Source organism: Nelusetta ayraudi, unplaced genomic scaffold (assembly GCF_046127955.1).
Source record: "Nelusetta ayraudi isolate G7.1 ecotype Tasmania unplaced genomic scaffold, CSIRO-AGI_Nayr_v1 ptg000084l, whole genome shotgun sequence".
Taxonomy (NCBI): domain Eukaryota; kingdom Metazoa; phylum Chordata; class Actinopteri; order Tetraodontiformes; family Monacanthidae; genus Nelusetta; species Nelusetta ayraudi.
The window spans coordinates 3,588,729-3,610,889 of NW_027466134.1; the positions used below are offsets into that span (position 1 = coordinate 3,588,729).

General features: G+C 42.6%; 1 long non-coding RNA gene across 1 annotated transcript in view; it reads right to left on the reverse strand.

Annotated features, from left to right (window-relative positions):
- The window catches only part of LOC142900829 (uncharacterized), a 162,424-nt gene that overhangs the window by 32,464 nt on the left and 107,799 nt on the right, over window positions 1-22,161 (reverse strand). The window contains exon 2 of the long non-coding RNA XR_012928936.1: window positions 14,723-14,811. This is a non-coding gene — a long non-coding RNA (uncharacterized LOC142900829). The remainder of the gene's footprint in view (window positions 1-14,722; window positions 14,812-22,161) is intronic.

Sequence of the window (22,161 nt, forward strand, 5' to 3'; positions counted from 1 at the left end):
TCAATCAACCATCACTTTCGATGTTTCATCCTGGTAGAACTACATCCACTCCACCGCAGCTTCGTGCTTCTGCCATCTTGCAGACGGTTTGAATACTTACATTATATCATCTTATGCAATGAGACAGACATTTGCATTCAGGCCACTTAATCCCTCGAAATCCAACGCACATTGCAAAAACAAAATGAAACGTGTGAACATAACAGACAATTCAGCCGCTCAGCCACAGAAGAGACAGACATCAACCAATGCTATTTTCACATGTGAGAAAGTAATTAATGTGCAATCTGCGAGGTCAAATCAGTATGTGACGTGGTTTATTTAAATTTGTTGCACAAGGCAAACTCATTAAATGTCCCAGAGTATCACAGAGACAGCAGCCATTTGGCCTCCTTTTTATTTTATTTTTGTTTATCGGAAAATGAGCAACATGACATTGTTAATATTCCGCAGTGGTGAAGTATAATCTCTTGAAAAAACACGCTCTGAGATAGAAAACACATTTCTTTACCTGTACAGCGAAGCTCTGGGAAAATGTGATATTGATAAGATCTCATCTGCTGATTAATGGATTTGCAATGGGACACTGTCTGCGAGCATTGGAGATTCGATTAAATCGTTTATGATGCAAGGTTGGTAAATGCCTTCAAGTGAATATGGAAAAATCCATAGCAAGGATATTATTTTGCAATTTGCAATATTTTTATTTTGTAAAATGCCCCGCATCTTCAGTCTTCCATCATTTAAGAGCATTTGCACTGGTTCTAAGCATTAATATGCCCCCGTATCTTAACTGCAGTGGGCAAATGATGAAGTATTAGGCAAACCAAAGGAGGACTAAGGCAGCAACCTGCTTGCTGAACCCCATTTAAAACTATCTGTCGACTCTATTTCCAGTATTGTTCAGTAGCAATGCTATATTTGCTTTTAAATTGCTGCTGATGTGATTTTCTGTTGTTTATGTCTCTGCTGCTCAAAAATGAATCAGTGGTGATTAAGTTAAAAACAAAAAGGGATTGAACTGGAGTGAGTGGATTTTTTTCATGGTCTCAGATAAATGATCTTGTTTACTACTGAAATTATTATTATTATTATTATTATTATTATTATTATTATTATTATTATTATTATTATCATTATTATTATTATTATTATTCAAGGGTTGTGGCAGTGTAAACTACTATCGTTGGATACTCACCTACATTTTGGGGGAAGTTAAGCCACATACAACATATAGATGGAAGAAGACAACATTGTCTTTTGCCTAAAGGACAAAGGGAAAGAAAATCATGTTCTAGCATGAAAATCAATGAGTGTTATATGAGGTCTTCCCAGTGTGTTGCCGTGTGCTCCCAACCTTGACACCAAAGTGCATCCAGTTCACTACACATGAAACCCCGATCCTATATTCCTGGCTGACAGTGTGACAGGTTTGTTTTCGCTCTCTTCCCTGACCCTCCCCTTCCTATACTCTACTCTTTAATATATATTCTGGCTTGCGGGCACTCCCTCATTATTCCTATCTTGATTTCTGCCACTGTTAATGAGTGGAGGGACTCCAGTTGCGGAGTTTGAACATTTGGATTAATGTGGGTGCTGCAGCGGGGAAGTTTGGGAATAGTGCAAACTCTCACAGTTCATTACTGTGGATATATGACATTTTAAGGCTGTGAGACGCCGGGCTAATGATGCTCCCCTGTAAACACTGGAGACCGCCAGCCACTGCACCTGAGAATGTTCCTCTAATAGCGAGGATGTCAACATGGTGACAGGTCTTCTTCCTCTGTGCCCACTGCACTGCTGCTTTTTTCATTTTTTTTATTTTTTTTTTTGGCCTCCACTTCTGCAGAAAATGTTCATTATTTCAGGGACTGAAAATAGACATCTTTTGGAGGATGAGAAACCTCTGTTGCATAAAAACATCAAAGCACAAAACCACGCTCGCATTTGTGGCAGACATTTTAATATGTTCACACTTCCACCTGCTGAGAATAACACGCAACTTTGACATCAGCCGTTGGCTCAAATTCCCTCGAGGCATCGGCATCAGGTTCTGGGAAGGTTCTATGCACCAGGTTGACACCGCGCACTTCCAAGTGACAGGTGCTTACAGGTCCTGTTGTTGTAAAAGGTTCTTTAGGCCTTAGTACTTTAAAAAAAAACAAAAACAACTATGACACACGGAGAAAATGAAAATGGCTGCAAAACGTTCTAACATTAATCACTCGTAGTTACACATAATTGTTATATGCACTGGGATGTGAGACTTTTATTTTGGCTCTGTCTTTTATGAGTCATACAACAAATGACAATTGGTTCAGCATTGTGCTACTGCACGCAAAGCCACTTATTTGACATTTAAGGCTGTTAAGTCAACATCATGGCAATCGCCTCGTCTTTTAAATGTAAATGAAAATCTAAAGTGCCTCTGCCTTGTGTTTGTGAAATCGTAGCGTCAAATACTGGCAATCTCTCCCCCCGCAGAGCGATTCTGTCTCCACTTCCCAGGGTTTGCATGAATGGAGCCTGTGTGTGGTGGAAATGGCAGAGCCTGTTTGGGTTGCGGCCGCACATAGTGGCAGGATAGACAGTCGCGGCACTGTCGCTATGCGGAGCTTGCATTAACTGAGCATGGGTGTGTGTGTGTGTGTTGGTTGGAGCGATGCAGTTGGACCGCAGTGCACCGACAATAGTAGTGCAGGAGAAAATGGCACATAGGGGTGTATTTTGATCTTCTCACTCTACAGTTACATAATTCATTGGGAGCCTGTATTCACTCAAGGTAGAAACTTTAGAATATGTTTTAGAATAGGAGAATAGGTAAGAGAAAACTAACTGAAAACCCATCCGTATATATATATATATATGTATATATATATATATATATATATATATATATATATATATATATATATATTATTGGAATAGACTAATAGTGGACTGTATTTTGCTGCTGTCCATATAGAAGTTATGAATGATGGAAAGACATTGTGTTGGACTTTTTAAAGGAATACTAACCAGACGGAGGAGGGGGGTGTTTTGCTGTACAACTAAAACAATCCAAAAAACAACAAAAACAATCTTGCGGTTGCATCTATGACATGTGCATAGCTAAATCAATTGTCCTTGAAGTAAGCTGATTAGTATTCATATTGAGAAAACATTGATTCTCATGGTAGGTTTTACAAGATGGCTCTGCCGGACATTGCTCTCGCAGTTCCAGGTCAGCTTGTCTGAGCAAAGGAGATTGGGTGAGATGGCAGACGTATGGCTGGAACTGATAAAGTAGGGCTGCTGCACCGGCGTGTCAAAAGGAGGAGGCTGAGGTGATTCAGTTCCCTAATTGGGATGCCTCTGGGATGCTCCCCTTTAGGGGCCCAGGCGTGTCAGGAGCTGAGAAGTGCAGCTCAGTAAAAGGATGCCGGAATTACCCAGATCAGCCTTCAGCCTCCTGGATAAGTAGACCATAATAGATGCATGCGGCAAGGAAATCACTCTCATCAGTCATAAGTTACAATGACCAAAAAAAAAAAAGTTCTCAGTTACAAGCCCATCACTTAAGGTCAAAAGATATATCGCTTATGATTTCCTCTTAATGGTAATAAAGTGGGACTCATAAGAAGTTGTCACTTTCAAGGACAAAGCAAAGTATTGTCATACTAGTCCAGTTCAAGATCCTTGTTCCCTGCTTGCACACATGCACTACAACCTCAGGGTTTCCTGTTTCAGACGACACTCTTTTTAACAAGTGCCAGGAAAAACAACGCACAAGTGCCACTTGCATGAATTTTACAAACTATGAATAAAACATTGCAAGGGTGTGTTGTCCGGAATTGGAACTTGTCTGTCAAAGAAAACCTGCTATTTAAAGAACTAAATGTGTGTTCTGGCATCTGATCTGCATCAGTGTTTGATGAGCATGAAATGTGACTTTGTTGCCATGTGTATTTTTGTTTCGCCTAATGCATGCAGGCGTAGAACAAATTAAGTTGCCGTGACCATTTTTTTATTTCTCCTCTTATGAAGTACACTGTCGCCGTCATTCACAGATTTAATTGCCTGCAATGAATTTTTAATCCAGGCTCCTATTGATTTGCACATGCTCACTCAAAATGGGCAATGAGGGATTTGCTGAAAGGCATTGATTACCTCAGGGGCCTGACAGCAACTTTTTTTTTCCTCCCTCCTTTTATTTGAAGAAGTGTCACTGTGCAAATGGGGGTCATATTTCAGCTTTATCGAGTCCTGTCCCCACAGCAGGCCAGCAACATTGAGTCAGCATTTAAAAAGAAAAAAAAAAAAAAAAATAGAGCCTCTGGATACTGAGGCCAGGCTTCCGTTTGAGGGTAAAATATGCCACGTGAACACAAGAAGTGTTTTATCAAACCTCAAATTGATAACATCACCCGACCGGCCCATTCACAGCCGCAGCCTAGCAGCGCTGGCTGACCTACAGCTCTGCAGAGTCTTGCAAAAAAAAAAAAGTCCTCGGCAGACGGGGAGACAAATTATCTTTTGATTTGAAATGGACCGTTCCCTTAAATACCTGTGTTGCTAATGAGTCCAGCCCGCCCTCCCCCCTTGCTTGCTTTCTCTCCCGGCCTTGCCTCGCCATTAGCGCCCAGGGAGCTCGCGGCGAGCCTGGCCCCGACTGCCTGGCTGCCTGAGTGATTAACTAAGGCTCGGGGCTGACAGGCCAGCTAGCCCTGATGGAAGCAGGAGGAGGGGATAATGCGGTGCTCCGTTTAGCAAGGTGCAGAGGACGGCGGAGACGGCGGCGGCGGGGAAATACTGGGGTGAGTTCGCAGAGGGGGAGGAGTAGAGGAGGAGGAGGAGCAGGAGCAGAGGAGGGGAGGAGGAAGAGAGGGTTGATAGAGAGGAGAACATATGGACAGAGCGATCCCTGGGTGGGGCGGAAGGAGGGAGAGGAGTGCGCAGGTCGCTAGAAAGTTGTTGTAGGGAGAACTGAGGATGAAAGTGTGTGTGTGTGTGTTTACTTATGTCCATTCTGGGGACTTTAACCTGCACACACACCAGTTGATTGGGGACGCCATTGCGACTGGGGACCAAAACCATCTCCATTAGACATTGTTTGAAATACATAGAAACAACTTGTCCCCTTTATTTTTTTGTCCCCAAAGGAAAATAAGTCATCCAAAGTGGAATTTCATGGGCTTGTGTGTTTGTGCATAGCTTAAGTCCCATAAATGGACGTGAATATTCTTTGTCCTCAATCTCAAAGGAAAAATTTCAACAAACAGAAAGTTGATGAAAAAAAAAAATCTGAGGTGATTTTCATTATCTATAATTTTCTTTTTCACTTTCTTTCATTTCCCTAAACCATCCAGAAAGCCCTGTACCCACATGTGGGGTACTAACGAGTGCACCCTGAAATTGGACATAAGACAGTGTGTGTGTGTGTGTGTGTGTGTGTGCGTGTGGGGGGGGGGGGGGGAGAAAACTCTTGGAAGGCAGCGGATGAAGGGTTATCGCTGCGGAATAAAGGACTGTAGGGGGACATTTAGGGGATGAAAACACAAAGTGAAGCTTTGGGGGTAGGAGGGGCACTGATGCAAAGGATCGTGGGTAGGGAGTCCCAGGTGAGGGCACAGTTAAGTCTACGCGGTGATGGGGGCTCAGGCAAAACTAATGATCTTGTCCAATAGAGAATAGGCCATCTGAGAGCAGCTTATACACCTAATGGATGGTGCGGTGTGCTGCGCAGGTGTTTCGGCTCGCCCCCGAGAGAAAGTTCTCCCCAAAGCCGTTCTATGTATAGCTCGTCCGCTTGGTCCCCGTGACTCACACAAGGCGACGCCTTTTTTTTGTTTTCGTTTTCTCGCCCTGCTGCCGACTCGTCGCCAGTCTGACTGACAGCTGCTGGGTAAAAGACCATGAAAGGATGCAGTCTGAGGAACGATTCCTCCTGCGGATTATGAGCTGTGAGTGAAAACAGGTTCATTAGCGCGACGGTGACGAGAAGCGCCGGCAAACAATGGAATGGATAAAAAAACTAAATAAAAAAAAAATGATGCAGGACTTCAAACCAGCGGCCCGCTCGCTTTTCAAAACAGCCGAGTCCCCTGGGCTTCCTAATTGACATTAGCTATCAAGATGAAGCAATTAATTTTTTTTTTCCCCCCACTTCTTCCTCAAGCTGGAAAAGTTGGACTTTGAAGCGACTTCCAGACATTTTCTGTGTGCGACAATTCCCATCGTCGCCGACGTCGTTTAATTCCCTGTTTATCTTCTGCTTGGTTTCCCGAGCTGCTCGGCATCCTGATTCTTCATTATTGTCCTCCAAATAAATGAATTGAATGCAGAAAGCAGCTGGTCATGGAACAGGCAAAAGTTACCGTGCCAGCGTTTTCCCCCTCAATCATTATGCATTAGCCGCAAAACAGAAACCATATCGCACTCCCTCTCTCTCGCGCTTCTAAGAACCCTGAAGAAATCCAGTCATTTCGGCGGCAGTAACTATTAAAAAGTTCTGAGGGGACAGATAAGATTCCGGATTGGAGGAAAGCTGCACATTATTTTTCCATTCCGTCTCGAATCACGGTGGCAGCATTTTCCCTCTAGAAACTGCTTGGCTCTGTATTTTGTCACCCTATTAGTGCCTTGCTGTCCTCCTTCTCTCCTGCAGGTACTTTCCATATATGACAGGCTGACAAACCGTGGAAAGCCACTGGGCACGTTTAGGTGAAAAAGTGTCATGGAGGAGCACCGGGGAACTTTGCTGAAAATAATAAATTTTGCGCTCAGTGGAGCGCGCGAGACCATGTCTTCAATTAAGCGTCAAGTAAAAAAAAAAAAAAAAAAAAAAAAGGCTGGTTCCTGCAATTTGTGTTATTAATGTGCGGGCGGATATTAAAGGCTGCGCTCAATGATGGGTTGGCCGCAGCAGAGGGAGACGAAGATTGCTGGAATTTGTGAAAGAGGGGCGAAAATTCTGCGTTCTTGGCACTTCTCCAGCACCTTGTCAAGCCTGAACAAGACACAAAGAACGTTCGCGCGGCACGTCTGAGCTGCGCAGTCCGCGTCTATTAGAAATCTCATCCGCTCTTCGTTCCCCCCCCCTCCCCCCCAGGCTTCACCGTTAGCGTTGCGGTTGCGGAGAACTGCAGAGGAAGCAAGAGCGCCGGACTCCACCTGGCGGGATCGTCACGGTGCAACCTGTCAGTTCATCTCCCCACTTCCCTGCCACCGTCATCACCCGAGGCCATCCTCAGGGCTTTTGGATATTGGTTAATTAACATAATAGAAAATGTCATTAGTGGCAGTGCGCATTATAAACACTGAGCAGCCTTGAGACCAACTGTCCAACAGGGAGGGTCCTTGATTAAAAGGATACGCTGTCGTAAGAAAATCTGACTTAGAAAGCCGCCTGATTTCATTGGAGGACATTGATTGCGCGTACGGGCGTCTCAATTGAGATGTTTCATTTCTTTTTCGGAGATGGCGCAATTTGAGCGTTCCTGGTTGCGACGAGGAAGACTGACGCGTATGCCTTGGCACGGCACGGCCAATTATTTCCCCTCTCCGAGCGGTTTCTGCTTGCTGTGCTGACTCCAACACTGTCACATTCCGCTGCACGGCGTTTGAAGAGCCCCCCCACACACCCTTCAACGGCAGACAGAGCGCGCCTTTGGAATCATTATACTTCAATGAGACTTGCGCAGAGTTCTCGAGAGGCTTCCATTACAAACATGGTAAAAGGTGTTATTATTGTATTTGTCCCCTTTCTCCGTCTTGTTTAGGAGGGATCGAGGAAAAGCGTGAGGTTAAGACTTCAGAGACTCAGAGGTTCAGACATGAGAGGCAATTGAGCCCACGGCCGTTTCCCACTGTCTTTTATCACGCACGCACGCACGCACACACACACACACACACACACACACACACACACACACACACACACACACACACAATTGTTGGGTTCAAACAAAGCTCGAGAAGTATCCGGATTTTGTCAAATAAACCTCTGGTGCTTGTCACTGTAAACAATTTAAAGCATCGCCTGAAGGTGCAAGGCAGATCGGATGCTATTGCTCAGGTTCCCAGTCTCAGAGACGTTTAAAGACTCAGATGAATGTGCCTGCACGATCAGAAGTACGACGGCACTCGCAAATGTGAAGATCAGGCAGCAAGTCAGATTTTTCTCTTTTGCCTGAGGGAAACTCTGAGATCATGAAACGCACGCATCATTTCCTTTATTGTCACACTTTTGTTACTTGTTGAGGATAAGAAAGACACGTCCACCTCAACACACTGACATGTAAACAATACAGGTGCTGCAAACTAATCATTGAAGTGATTATCTGAGGAGGAGAAAAAGTTGTTTTTTGAGTTGAGTTTTTTTTTTCCACATGGTTCCCTCGAAAGGTTTTGCTCTTCCCATTGAGAGTGTCAAGAGATTTCATGAAACACAAACATAAACCCAAGCGGGAGATGCCTATTATACATATCAGTCGGTGCGCCAGAATTAGAGAAGGGAAAAACAACGACAAGCTGTCACAGCGTTGCCGTCACCCCCCTCCTACAATGCACAGCGTGATCCGCTGGCTTGCTGTTGCTGTCTGACTAAAAGCTGAATTTATGAGTCATTCAATGACTACAGGATTTACGTCCTGCGGAGAGTCGGGGTGCTCCTTCTTAGCATTTGTTTCAGACAGGATGACTCTGAATATTGATGCTTTGTCTTAATTCACAGAGTGCAGCCAATGGCAGCGTGTGGGAGTGTCCTTGCTCACTGCAGAAACCTGCTTTTCAGTGAATTACTAAGTTTAGCTTCATCTGACTGCTGCTATTTTCAGCCCCTGCATGTCCGATTCTAGGAAACAATGTTTAATCAATGTGCCAAAACAATGGGTAGCAAACACTGTCTGTGGGAGTGCAGATGCATATGTTCCCATCCGTGCGGTTAGTGCTGGGTGTATCGACCCAAATATCCATACTATCTATCTTAATGTTAGTGTATTCATCAGTTGAGACCAGTTCAGAGGGATCGATACTTTAAAATCTATATCCAGGCATATTTTTTACTTATTGATTACCATATTTAAACTACTATAGAGTTGCTCATATTTATTTAAGTACCTTTTTTTTGCATCATCTCTTTAGCGTATCAAGACCAAATCTTTTAGTATCGTACATGTGCAGCTCATCAGGAAAACATGAGCTGCAGCCTTCATGGTGTAGCAAAGGGTTCGATGGCTTAATCCCTCGCTTCATTTTGAGACAACCGTACGAGGCAAATGATACATGTGGCTGGCTATGTTAGCGATCAATTGGTTAAAGGTTCACACTGTACAGCACATCTCAAAGGGTACGAAAATGGCAGCATCCTCATGGAGCCATCCCCCGCGGGACTGGTGAGCAGCGGTGGCGCCGCGCTCGGGAATCAATGGGTGATCTAATCCCCCAAAGTCCAAACCTAAATACTGAGAGACAAATGGGTACCATTTTTTATCGTCTTTAATATGATCGAACCTACAATCTCCCAATGCAGCCTGGCATTCGTTCTTTTTATGGTCGAGTCTAAAGTTAGCGTGCAGCTATGCAGTCAGTGAGGTTGGAAAAGGCTGGTGGTTCTAAGCAATTGTCCTTTATTGTCCCCTCAAAGACAAAAAACAGGTCGCCAACCACTGCTGGCATTTGTCCATTTTAACTGGAGTAGTTTGTTGCTGCTTTGCTCTTTTTGTTAACTCTTTTTTTTTTTTTGTCATAGTTCATCTCAGTATTCATTATAAGGCTGAAAAAGCAGACACGCAGGCATCCAGGATGATGGTTTTTGCCCACCCCAGAGACTTCTGCTTTTAATCAGTGTCTTTCCATTCCAAGGTCCCTCAAAGATATACTTGTAATATCCAGAGTTTCAAGGTCGCATTTCACACAAGTTAAAGTGAAGATGTGATGTGCAGTCTCTGTTGTTGACCTCTGAAGGAGCACTACCTACTGAGACAGCAGTTAACAGGGATCAGGGCGAATGGGACCTTCACAGGTTGAGGTTTCGAGGTGGACATCAGGCATGTAGCTGTCAGACCTCTGAACCCTCCGACTGGCTCACCTTGTCGTCGACGCTGCTGTTACAATTCAAACCACATCAACGAAATATTAACAGTGACTATTTAACATGCAGTTATTTTTAATGTGCACGGTGGCATTTTATTATGACATATCATGTTTGGTTTTTTGGCATTACAGTGCTCTCAGGTGCATTTTGCTTCTATAATGGGGAACATTTACATCCCCACAGCCTGACATGGGATAAACATGCTTGTATGACTGGATGAATCTAATATTTCTTTAAATAAAAGACGAAATCTGTGTAAAAGCTATCAAAAAAGATTTTGTCACCTCTCTTTGTATATCACCACAACTTGGTCTGGACAAATCAATCTATTGCAAAGCACTGAAACTGCTCAGGTGGGAACTTTTCAAGTCCCATCTATAAGAAAACTGAAATCCCAGCCACCCATCTTTCCTGAGTGGTTCCTTCTTTAAAAATGTAACAGTCATTTCGCAAGCATTGTCACGCAGGTGCTTTTATGTGGATTCTGAGCAATGCATTAGTTGCAAATGCGCCCAGTAGTTCAGAAGAGTTTTTTCAATAATGTATTTGTGTATCCTTATATCCTGCATATACAATTATATACACTTTGTATTTCTGTTCTTTACCTCCCTCCCTGAAAATTGCTGCCATCAGCTTGCATTCAGGAGCAAACAGCATCTCCATTATAGGAAGAACTGCTTTTGAAGGAAACATTGCACCTGCAGTATTACCTCTTGTCAGCAGTTTAAAAAACTACAACAAAAACAAAAACAAAAACAGTTAACCATAACCGTAATCAAACGTCACTGGACATCAACACAAAAAGATGAAAATCCATTTTTGAGCTACTGCCTAATGAAATGTATCTTTCTTTTTAATAATGACAACCACTACTACACCACTGTGTATGCAAGAACATTAAATATACACATTCTAATTGCTACGGAGCAGCTAAGTCATTCTTGATGAAAAGGGTTTTTTCAGTAGTGACGGTGCTGATTTTCTGGCCCATTGAAAAGGCCAACATTTCTGAGCAAAAAATAATTTTTCCTCCATAGATTAATATCTCATAATATTGTTGTGCTTAAACTTTCTCAGATGTACTCGTGCTACAGTACAATCACTGCCTGTTCATAGAAATTCATACATTAACGATCCCTCTTGAGCGCTGCAGCCTTGATCTGCTCCAAGGCGGGGAGCAAAACTTGAGGAACATAGCAGGTGACTTGAAGAGACTCCACAGCCCAACCACTTTCAAAACAAAGACTGAGAATTAACGGCCTCCAACAATTCTCTAGTCTCCCGTCACAGCAGCCACTACTGCCAGCACCAACATGGCAAAACTACACTGTGACATGAGAGAAATGTGACAAAATTGAAAATGGCACAATTCACATAGACTGTCTGTCTGTCTTGTTTTTATAACTGTGAATTAAGCAATGCTAATTTCCAACCAGTGTAGGAAAAAGTTGGTTGCTACCACCAAAGTTTCCCAATTCTGACACTTCTTAAGGATTTAGGAAGGGTTGAGCTCGGAAGTGGCTCTAAAATAAGAGCATTTTACCAATCACTTCATAACACCCGTCTTGTGACCGCTCTTGAGATCCTTCTTTGAGAAGCTCTTCGGAGGAGCTGTCCACCAACCCAGTACTGAAACTAAATCTGTTCCAATACCCACCACTTTGTCAGCATTTTCAAAAAAAGAGCTGCTCCCCAATGCACTAATTCCCCCGTAATCATGCATTCAGGTGACTGGGCATGGCGCAGAGGGATTGGTGCCTCATTAGCTGCGTTTCCATGACAGTTTTTTCGCAAAATAAAAGCAGTATATCTAAAATTTCAACAAAGCACAATTCTGATTTGCAGGTGTTTCCATTGAATGGTGTGAAGTTCATAAAAAACATTTTAACAATATTTGAGAGGTTTTTCGAAGTTCAGGCTTTTCCATGACCAGTTTTTTATGGCCATATTTAGGTTTTGCGCAATTCTAGGGGTCATGGAAACACAGCTACTGACACTGATACCTTGCTCTGTAGAGGGATACAGCCCACCACCTCTGGGAAGCTCCCTACTGTGTAAAAACACAGCGCAGACAGTAACTGGACCTCTGGACATGGGCGGAAATTGCACTTGGTTGCCCTTCGGATGTGTGGAGACACCAAATTGAGGCGTATCTCAGTACAGGTCACTGAGCACTTTATTTGAACAGCCTGATCCGACAGAACGAGTGGGCTGAAGTGCTGACACACAAATGCATCAACACAGACAGTTCGACCTGGCGCACGGTGGTTGATTAGCAGCGAGAATATGCTGCGTAGCAGCCATGCTATCTCACTCCTGTGCGATGTGGCAAAGCCTTTATATAGAGTAGCGGGTGGAGCCTCCCTTGATGAGGTTCCAGACGAGTTCAATTACACCTGTCAGTTGCCTGATCTGTTAGAGTGCACTCGCACTAGGGCCAGTTGTTGTGTAGCACAGATTGCCCTCCTCTCTACTCCCACCCCACTGGAATGCACTCGCACTACCCAAACCCCAACTGTGCTGAAACACGGTTGCCTGTGCTAGGTTTGTCATCAGTCAGTCGATTAACTTTTATTGATGCATCGCCAGGTTACATCAATTACAAGTGAAACAAAAATGTTTGTTTGATTTCTATTTTTTGTCAAAATAAATAGAATAACATATGATAGTCATGCTGCACATGCTGTGGCCGTTGCATATGTCAGTGTGCTTGTGCTCGTGCATAAACACATCATGCTGAAACGCACCTCTTGCAAGCGTCCTGTGCCGAGAAGTGGATCGTGCTTTAGGGGTGTCATTGCATAGTGTGGGTGCAGCCCTACATGTGAATATGAACAGTTTGGTGGGTGGATGTTTTTTTGTTGCGCCCAGAAGCATTTTGGGTGTCGTACACTATTTCGTATGTGCAAGCGTGTGGGATAAGTGCCGGCAAATCATGATGAATGATTTCATTTTGTGATGAACATTTATTTGTGCTTAATGCATTAAGCACATACAGGAACACACTTTTTTCCCCCCCCTATTTTTATCTGCTTTCAACAAAGAACGCCAAACGATATAAATCTGGATATGGAATGCAAAACGTACAATGTTCACTCAGCTCAATGCATTGCTTATTGCAATATGCCTGATGCGGCTGGAGTGTTTGGTCACTAAGAAGCCTGTAAAGACTTTACATTTCCTTCTTGGTGAGGCCTATTTAATAAAGTGTAATTCTGGGTAATGCAATTTTCTTTCACTTGCTTCATAAGAAGGTTTGAAAATACCTCTCTGCACTTTGCAGGAGCTTCTAAACTGACCGCGGAAACCAGGCTCTTGACACATGACAGGCCTCAAGTGCACGTCTCCACGCTTAACAATAAATATATCTATTTAAAAAAGTGCAAACCAAACACTTCAAATGGAGAGAAAAACACTCCAAAACACTCACATAGAGAAAAACCTCCTCACAATTGTTCAAACCTAGGAAATTCTTGGCTTTTCCCAACCTTGCAGACGTGACCTGGCAGTGGAGAACAAGATGTACTGATACAAGGCAATAAGTGAAGACAAGACAACATGAAACACTCAACATTGACATGACCCAAAACCTGACCGAAGAATTTTGTTCATGATGGTAATTGAAGATATTGGCCAGGCTAACCTGGATAATAACGGTAAAATGAAAAAATAAAACAAACTCTTCTGCTATTGACCTGAACTTAGACAAGCAGTGGATCTTTGAAATGTCAATATAATCTTTTATTTTTTCATGACCCTCCAAACCTGAACAAGGTTTGCTGTGTCCTCAAGAGGTAAACAATCATTCAGCTTTAATCTTCCACTACAATGTGAAGACATGTTCTTTCATGGTTCACCAAACAAAAACAATGTCTGAGCCACTAAAACTTTAAAATAAAACTTCTTTAAACCTTAACAAGAAACTGACTGTTTATTTTAAATGACAGTTGTTGACTGGCAGCCGGTAAGGCAGAGTGTTCAAGTATTGCTATCTGCATCCTTCACTCCTTTTGGTTTTGATGTATGTTTGGGTGACTCTGCCAAGTCCATCACCATAGAAGGTTGTTGCACATGTGATCCTCCAACCCCAATTAGTCAATTTAAGCTGCTCTTTTGTTGCAGAAAGGGACACAGAGAGACGGCTCCAGTTGTCATCCCTGAGACAAATTTCCTCTTTTGCTCTTGTGCTCATGAACAGATCTGTCTCCACACAGTCTGTCTGTTCATTCCTTTCCTTCCCTTGCAGTCATGTAACATCAAACTGTTCAAAAAGATCTTTTGTTCCTGTTGTCCATTTACTGAAATTCAGACAGTTGGATTTGCTGTTTGCCCTGGCAGAGAAAACTGTGACCATATGTTGTACTTTGATTGGGATGTAATATTTGTATTTTGTTTTTGAGAGAAGTCACCGATGGTACAATTATAGTTGTAACAATTTTCATTCATTCAACAAAACTTGGTAAACTATTCTGCCTCCAGGGGATCAATTATTTTAACCTCATGTGTTGGAACTGTTCGATGTGATCAAAACACATCTCAAGGGATTCTTGTTGGTGCTGCAGACACGCTTCTCTTTCACACAAATGTAAATTTGTTCTTTTCAGTGGCGACTGAGGCAGGCTCGCAACAACCACTTTCTGCACTCACTTTCATAGTTTCTCCCACAATACACCTGGAATGGGTCTTGAGGGTACTCGGCAGTGGCCAGAAGTGACATCAGGAACATCACAATTCTCCTGTAAAGTGGGTAATAAAAGAGAAGAAAAACAACTTCAGGATCACATCTCAGTCACGTTGTTATGTAAATGAACATGATCAACATCAGCATCAAGCTTAAGGGGAAGAATTTATTTTGTCTGCGTTTGACAATTTTTCTCAAGGATGATATTTGGGGAAAATGTGGAATGCCAGGATGATGTATTATGAATAAAACATATTGTCTGATTCTTCACACGTTCAAGCAGAGCCCGAGTCCACTACAGTGCTCTGGTGGCTCCGCCTAAGGAATTTAAAGGTACTAGCTGCATTTTCTCTGATCTGATGTATGAGTCTGTCCCAAATCTAATACACAATAAATTCTGTAAAGACCATTAATGTCTAGTTTCTGAGCCATGTGTGAAATATTAAGGTTTAATGTCAAAGATCAGGCACTCGGTGAGAAACGAGAGTTAAAACATTTTCTCAGCTCAAGTTCCTTTAGGCTATGCAGTTCGTGGCTTAAGTGTCTCATTTTGGGCTTTAAATGTAGCATTTGCACTGTTTTTCTGTCAATTCTTTATTGAATTCCTCAACAGTTAACAGCAGGAAAAAAAATATCCTAAAATCTAATTTAGTGCCAATGCAAGGGGACTTTGTGACAGCTTGAATGAAATGGATAATGAAAATCCTGTATGCAGAGAAGCTGCGTCTTCTTAGATTGCAGTGCAACATATGCGCATTTTGCTGAAGGAGGGTCAATACATTGAGGAGACTCAACGCTGCCAAATGTTTTTCTTGCTGCCAACTGGTTGGCTCATGGCAACTAGAAAATAAGTATAACATGCATTTGCGTATTGTGCAAAATACCGGGACCCCCAATGCAAAGAGGGTGGTGCAATAAGAGTGTAGTGTGCACACGGAATCAGATACAATCAATAATTACAATAATACACGGTAGAAATCAATTCCTACAAATTCCTACCTGCCTGTTTGTATTGTGGCAACGGCTGCTGTGTTCAAGAAAAATTCTAACCCAGCAGGCCATGTTAAATAAAACAAGTGTGTTAGATTATCTAAAATACTGTTTGTTTTGTGAACAGGAGGGCTAATAACAACACTGGTCAATAATAATTGACCAGTGATCCGTCAGTTTCATTAAACCCAACTGGTGTAATGAAAACTGGGCCTTGGACCCTTAAAAAATGGATAAGCCAACAGGAAATTTGAAAGGTCTTGCTTTAAGTACCAGTGGAGAGGGTGGATGATCAATGATGTATGTTGTGGAAATCAGGCTTCCAGACAGACTTGTATACATGATGAAGTGGCACTGTTCCCTTGGGTGCAGTTTGTGAATGACAAATCCTTATCACAAGGTCCCCATGGGTTTGGGTCAGACCTGGTCACAGCACATAGAGTACATGGTAATACAGTCTATTTACAGTGTCCCTTTCACATCAGTAATGCAATTCAAATATACAGCACAGAAACAACCAATGATTGACTTCAAGGGCTCTTCAATCTTCATCTTGCGACCTGAGGTGAAGACCAAAGACAGACAAATGTGTGTCTGTGCCCAGTGACGCGTCTCCACACATGACTGGGCAATCATTACGTGGCTTTTTTTAATTCAATTAAAGTTAAAAGATAGGAACAGCAATTAAAAGACATGCACAAATGAAAAGATTTGCTTGCTCTTCAAGCTTTGTTTGCTGTAATTTCATCATTGCTGTTAGTTACCAGTGTGCATAACATACTGTTGCCTTTTAGAACTGCGCTGCATTGAAAATAAGTAAAGCACAAAGTGTGATACATATTTAATATCTCTTAAAGGCCGCCTCTGAAGACTGTATGCCACTTTGATAATGGCTAATCTCACATGAGAAGATTTAAGGCTCCTCTTAGTATCTTCGGCACTGGTCCTGTAGGGCTTAATTATTGTGCTGAATGTGCGGATACTGAAACGCCCCACTCTGCTCTGAATATCCCTGGTATGTTAAGTGTATCAATAGTTTTCCACGGCTATCTGCTAATGCACTCCGTGCATTATTTACAGAATCTAAATCCTGATCCGATGACTTCTTTTATTTATAATCTGAAGTAATCAATCTCTTGTGTTTAAGTAGGGCAGCAGAGACCACTGCTTTTACAGTCTCTTTCATCTAGTACCTCAAAGCGAGGCCACTTTGTGTTTAATGCCAGTTAAAAGAAAAATCATAATATATTAAAGAAATAGAAGAGCTTCGGGGGAAGAAAATGTGTTGTTTTCTCTCTCTCTTTTTTTTTTTTATTAGAACATATTTGTTAACAGTATGTCAAACAGTATGGTAAACAAAGACTAATATCTGGTGTGGACTATGGATGTGTACCACTAAATTAAAAAGGAGACAGAAACACACCTAGATCTCTCTTATTTGTCTCAGTATGACAAAGTGATGAAGCGTCCACTAAAAATAAGTTGAGCGTAAACATTCAAAGTTAGTGTAATTCAACTCGGTTACCAAAGGAAGTGTGGGCTCTGCCTTTAACAGTTTGTAATAACTATGTGGTCTATGTCACCCAAGTTAGGTGTTACTCTGTAGCATCGCTGCATTCATGCCCGATTGATATTCACACTGGCAAGCCTCTATATGTGTTGACTGATTTTTGGTTTGTTTGTTTTGTTTCGCTATTTTGGCCTCGGCCCACTCTGACGCCGACCTCAGTTGTCACTTCTTTTTTCTATATTAAATCCTTACTTTCTATTTGTTTGCTTTTGTCATATTGGTGACTATAAAATCTCCTCGGGAGCTGAGGAAAATGGTCCCTACACGCACACTTGTTATGCTTAGTATGTTACGTAACAATGACACTAATTGTTTTATTTACTTCCTATCTCTACCGCCATCAGTCCATCTTAAACCACACTGCAGGTTCTTTTGTGCACCACAAGTCTCACACTGTGTGCATTTCCATCTTATTATTGAGCCTTTTTGTCTCTTCGGCATTACGGTAGTTTTCTTTCCTACGTCTCCCGGATCGAGTGACGATCCTCCAAGAGACGTGTGTCAAACATCGAATTGATTCACGCAAACACGCACTCACAAACACAAAACGAGGAATTTGAGGTTCGCTTCTGGCCAAATCCAAACTTCCTCCACGCACCTCGACAGCAATGCCTCCAAATTGTGAGCGGATTTCCTTGGCACCGCTGCGACCGCGGCCTGTCCAATACAACACGGCGCGGAGCCCCGCAGTCGCATTTTAACTGACTGTGACATCTAATTCTGGAGGTGCCGTCACTTTGTGTATTGCACTTTACATCTTACACATTGTAACTCACGAAAGAGCAAGAGCTACAGAGGCGCATCGAAGGCAGCATTTGGCATCGAGCATCAACTGCACTGTACCACACAAATCCATCGCCGTCCTTATTCAAATGACTAAAGAAGCCATTTATCGGCGGGAATCTTCTTGAGCTCCCCGCAGGCGATGGGAGATGACAAGAAAATGAAAGTTCTGACAGCACGTCGACACCGATTTGCTTTCTGCTTGTGCGCGCGATAATGAAAAATATCCTAATAAATTGAAGAAAAGTCATTCCTTTTGCTTGTTCGAGTTGATGACTGAGCTGATGAGTTGATGAAGCGACTTCATCGGGGGTCTGGTACATCACAGCTGAGGAAAGGTAATAACGTTTTTCACCTTCTGACAACGCGCAAGTCGCTCAAATGCGACTCCGTCTCGTCTATGCAAATGGTGGGAGCTGTTCCATTGTTGGTCGAGTGGATGTGGAAGCGGGAACATCGGCACCTGAAGCGAAGATGACATATTTTGTTGCGACGTACATTTACTTGACACAATTGCTCTTTAGGATTTCAGAGCCTCTCACACGGCTCAGCTATGGAGAGGCAGCTTTGCATAATTAGTCATCAGGGCGGAAGTTGTGAAACGTCAAGCAGAAAAAATAAAGTAATGGTGCGTGAGTCTGTGAAATCTTCTCCACTGACCAAATGCTGCTCACAGTCCATTTGTCAAGATGCTTTTCACTTTTTTTCTCCTTTCTGTGAACACATCATTCAGTGGGGTATGATTTCAAATCACACTTTTTTTTCCCCCCATTATACCTTGAAATTGAGTTTATGTTGAAAAGTAAATTAGATATTGGATTGAGACACCTTTTGAAAATTCATATTTTACGCCAAAGCTAACGTAATTACACACACAGCGTGATCATCATCATCATCATGTCATCATTAAATAATCTCTCAAATGTGATGTCATTTATTTTTGACAAAGTGCAACAGAGTGTGCAGAGCAAGGTAGAAGTCCTTTGTTTCCGTCTCAATCTGTTCAAACTATGCACGGAGTTTATTGTGCTTTTTACATCACCATTTCCAGAATGACAGTCCCACTATTCCAATACCTCCTGCACATAAATTCCCACGTGAAAAGGTGCGGCGTTCCCAAACTGGTTCCACGGGGCAAGATTAATTGCCGCTTGACGCGGCGGGACACGCTGTCACTAATGGAGTGCGTGATTTGTCGAGGACATTCTGTTTACTTCTGCCTTGCTGACATTATACAAAAGCCAGAATTCTGTGTTGACATAATGTGATGAACTGCCACTTAAAGAATGTGAGTGGGGTGCAATATTTTGGCAGAGGCACCTTGATCCCAGTTTACGCACACGCACGATGGAAAATATTCATCACGCCGTCAAGTAAATCAGGTGCGGTGCAAACATCAGCCGCAGTAAATCCAAGCGTTTTGTCGTTGTGGTCTGGGTCACAACACTTATTTCACACAAGGTTCATATTTAGGTTTAGAGGCTTTATGCATAATTGAGTAATGCATACAATTATAAATACATTTTTTTGCAGTCCTCGCATTCTTTTAGTGACATTAAGTAACATAGATACACAGATGCTGCACTGTAAAATTGTTCATTTCTGTTTCATGTAGTGATGTCACTTCATAAACTTCAATGAAAAAAAGTGTGAATTTGACAGAATCGTCGAGTGAAACCAGAACTGCTGTGAAACCTTTCCATATCCTTTGTGTTTGAGACACACACACACACACACACACACACACACACACACACACACACACACACACACAAAGATATATTACACACATGTGAATGTGTACTTTCACACTCGCGGACACGCGTGGGTTGAAATCATTCTTTCCTCGTTATTTTTGTGTTTGAATAAAGAATCCACCGCTCATTATTGTGACTTATGACGCCCCGCGTTAATGCAAAACATCCATATTGTAAATGTAATTGTCTGCACTTCAGCTGCCAAGTGTTAATAGTCCAAGGCGAACATCGGCACTTTGGGCAAAATGACTGATGACTTCCTTCATTATGCATGTTGAAGCTGTGTGGGCTCTCGACACATCAATTATCACTGAAATCTTTAAATGTCAACACATAATGGATAACATTAAAATAGTTATGTTCAGCACAATATATTTATATGGATTTTAATCCCATAAAATCCATCACCCTCAGGACTGTTTGCATTCACAACCACAACAAATACAAAGCATGTCGGGAGGCTTTTTAAGGGTAAAAAAAAAACAAAAAAACAAATGTTAATGTTTTGAAAAAAAAGTGAATAAAGAAATATTGAAAAGGTCAGCCAGTCCTCTACAGTGGATGTAACATTTGTGGTGTTTCTATTTAGTTGACTGTAAAAAATGAAAGCTTGGATTACTGGTTGCAGCTGTGACCGCTGCCTCCAGTGTGAAAGCGTCCTGACCTTTCACCACTGAAATGGTTAATCTGTGGCAGCGGTGACGCGACCAATGAAATATATACAATTCCATCATCCTGTTGCCAGTGCCACCACCTCCTTCCCCCGAAGTCGACAATCCATCACGCTGAAACGAGCCGACGTGTGCTTGTTACATGGGCGCTGGCACGTCAGGAACCATGCACGGAGAAGCCGCAATCCCCTTTTATAACTCTTGAAAAGGTTGCCGGCGGACAAATCTGTTCGATGTTGTTTGGAGATCTGTGAATTCTCACGTTAGGTTTTATTCATGAGGTTTGTGTCTGGCTGGTTCCTGACGGCATGTGGCTCGGACCCCTCCCCTCGCTAATGACAAGCGCTTGTGTGTGTGTGTGTGTGTTGCGACTTTTCTCGCGCCCCATCACACCTTCTTCAGCAGTGCTACAGTCCCGCATTGCTCTACTTCAGTTTCGTTTGCAAGTATTTCCAGCCCACTTCAGGCTTCTCAGCTTGAAAGGTTCGTCCGGCAGCAAAATACTCTCAGGGCTTCATGAAAGAATCCATGCTGCCATGACATGTCAACTGTCCAGTCTCACGCCTTCATTTCAAAGAAATGATTGAAAATAAATGTGCATGTATTGTTTGCACTTGTTAAATTGTACTTATTCAGTTTTATTCCTTTTTCTTTTTTAAGTTTTTTGAGTTTAAATTTGAGAATTTTCACAGTTAAAAGCTCATTCAAGCACAGCTGCTGCCTGTGGATAAAGTGACAACCTTCACCGTCTTTCACCAAACATCACTTTAAAAATAAAAGGTTTTTCTCAACCATGAAAATGAATAAATAGAGGCGCACAAATTGGAAGCATGCGAGAGGAAAATCAATTTTAAGATTTTCCTTTTTTTTAACATTGTCTTGACTAATAAATCTGATTTTGATATATATATACAGTAAATATATATATATATATATATATATATATATATATATATATATATATATATATATGCATATATATGCACACGCACACGTGCACACACACACACAGACATATGTAGGTCACCAAGGTGCAGTTTGGACAGGGTGGTGGGTGATGGCGGTGGACTGGGCCTGCTGAACCATGGCGCTGCACACTGGTTCCGTGGGACGTGGAACATAAACTCTCTCGCAGGGAAGAAGCCGGAACTGATGCAGGAGGTCAAGTGGGACAAACTGCATCACCACAACATATTCCCCCGCCTGTGGGAACCCGGCTTCCAGAGAGTGCTTTTATTCTGTCCTTTTCCTCAGTTGCCGTGGGTGAGAGGCGTCAGGGAAGGTTTGGGGACACTCGCTAGTTCCCAGCTGAGTGTTATTGTGTTGGAATTGTCCCTTAAAGTGGCATGGTTGACTGTGCATCACGCTTAAGGCTGCCGTCTGATGGAGACGCCTCTGGGACGGCTCCCTTTTGAAGTGCTTTTGCGCACGGATCTCCTGGAGGGACTATTTATCCTGCCTGGTTTGGAAAACATTGCTTGATGCTGGATAAGTGGGAGAAAATAGATGGATATTTAGCAGCGTCGCCCCACGGCAACAGAATCCAGGGTTCCCCTCCCGAGCTGGTGGACTGTCTGCCTGCAGTTTGCATGTTTTCCTCTGTGTCGGCAATGCATGGCTTCTCTCTGGGTGGC